At 47.6% G+C, this 2,365-nt stretch overlaps 1 pseudogene; it reads left to right on the plus strand.

Annotated features, from left to right (window-relative positions):
* Nucleotides 1-862: 862 nt before the first annotated feature.
* Nucleotides 863-1,732, plus strand: LOC116913252 (annotated as a pseudogene).
* Nucleotides 1,733-2,365: the final 633 nt, after the last annotated feature.

The raw sequence follows: 2,365 nt of genomic DNA on the forward strand, positions 1-2,365 counted from the left end.
CCAAGTCATCACATTTGGTGACACTTAACAGGGACCAGGGAGCTTTAACTCTCCTCTTCCAGTTCTATAAACGTGAGTCATGTAGAGGCGCAGAGCCAATGACACCTGGTGAGGGTGACAACTGGTTAAGGTGACAGCTTGTTCTCTGGCTTCTGGTGCATGGCATATTCACCCCCATGCTTAAAGCTGAGAGGCCTGACCCCTTATGGCAACTTTTTCTCTGTACCTTGGGACCCTCAGAGGAGTCCATTGGGAACCAGAGATACTTGGCAGGTTCCAGGAATGAGTACTCTTTGGTAAAATTCGAATGCCTTTCCAGACTCTCAAAAATAGACAACCTGGCCTTTTTAAAAATCTTCTAGTACAAGGACCCACCTCCCCTGTAGTCTAATTACCACTAACCCCCATCACACACCACTCAGTGAATACCTACAAAGAACAAATACATCCGGATGCCTAAGAAGAAATATATTCCCTCTGTGAGGTAGCCAGTAGAGAACTGGACCCTCTCAAAGTGCAAGACTCCTCTGCCATCTCTGATTGTACCTAGACAGATGACAAACATCTCTTTTAACCAAATCATTACCCTTCATAAAGCACTCCAAGTCCTCACCATCACCTTTGACCATAATATTTTAATTACTTTCTGTACTCACGAAGAGAAAGCTAGATTTGCTCACTCATTAAACGATGGCTAGCAGTCCTATAGCCTCTCATGGAGGCGGTAGGGACCTGGGCGTGGCCCACGGTGATTGAACTGCGAGCCTGGTGAGCCTGCGCCTTGCCACGTGCCTCCCAGCTCCCACCCCCGGACTCTTCACCCTGATGCTGCACTGGTGCTGAGTCCACTCGGGTCGGGATGATGGTGAAGTATTTCCTGGGCCAGAGCATGCTCCAAAGTTCCTGGAACCAAGTATTTGCTGCCTTCTGGCAGTGATACCTGAATCCCTATAACAAACATACCTTAACCGAAGACATAGTCCCCCGGGAGGTGACCCCTGACCAGAAGCTTCTGTCCCGGAGACTCCTGACCAAGACCATCAAGATGCCACGTTGGACAGAGCGACTGTTTCCTGCCAACGTTGCTCACTCGGTGTACATCCTAGAGGACTCGATTGTGGACCCACAGAATCAGACCATGGCCACCTTCACCTGGAACATCAACCATGCCCGGCTGATGGTGGTGGAGGAATGATGTGTTTACTGTGTGAACTCTGACAATAGCAGCTGGACCGAAATCCATCGGGAAGCCTGGGTCTCCTCTAGCTTATTTGGCATCTCCAGAGCTGTCCAGGAATTTGATCTTGCCCGATTCAAAAGCAATGTAACCAAGACAATGAAGGGCTTTGAATACATTCTGGCCAAGCTACAAGGTGAAGCCCCTTCAAAAGCACTTGTTGAGACAGTCAAAGAGGCCGAAGAGAAAGCAAAGGAGACCACACTGGCAGCTACAGAGAAGGCCAAGGACCTGGCCAACAAGGTCACCACCAGGCAGCAGCAGCAGCAGCAGCAGCAGCAGCAGCAGCAGCAGCAGCAGCAGCAGCAACAACAACAACAACAACAGCAACAGCAGCAGCAGTGTACTTGATTATTGAAGATCAACCTGCAGCCCTCTCTGCTGTCTAGAGTGGTGGGCCAGGGCGCTCTCCTGGTCAGCATCTACACTATGCCCAGCTCTGTCTACTGGGCAGAGGAGTGTAGTGACTTGCCCAAGGTCACAGCAGTGCAATAGACTGTATGCTCCACGAGGGCAGGGGTCCTTGTACTCTGCTCCAAGTACCATGAACAATTGTTAGCACATAACAGGCACTCAATAAACACATCATTTGATTAGCCCCTGCCCCGAAAAAAAGGTGGCTAATAAGGCCTCTCTTGGGTAATATGGGTAATATGCTGCTCCCAAAGCAATCCCTATGGGAACACAATAAAATGCAGATTTGTGTAGGGAGTGGCATAACTCAAATATGTATTTGATATTAATAAGTAATAATACATATTAATAGCTGTTTTAAAAAAAGATGCCAAACTGAAAGAAAGTACCTTGAATCCCACAGAACTTCCTGCCTTGTTTTACTCCAGCTTGGCCAAAGATATGCATAAATAAATATCGAAACTGGACCCAGAGAACTCAAAAGGTTTTCACCATCCTCGAGGCTCACTGTTGCTAGCTAGACATCCTCAGACAAAAACTTCCAAATTAGGCAAAGAACCTTAGGCCTCTTCTGTAAAAGAAAGTGAATCTAGTAAAGCAAATTAAACATGGTCTTCAATATTCAATAACCAAGAAGGACCAGAGAAGCAAAAGGAGAAACAGGAGTGTGATATGCAAGAATTCTAATACATGGCTGCTGCCCGTGCTGGGGTG

This window comes from Rattus rattus, chromosome 12 (genome assembly GCF_011064425.1).
Source record: "Rattus rattus isolate New Zealand chromosome 12, Rrattus_CSIRO_v1, whole genome shotgun sequence".
NCBI classification, from domain to species: Eukaryota; Metazoa; Chordata; class Mammalia; order Rodentia; family Muridae; genus Rattus; species Rattus rattus.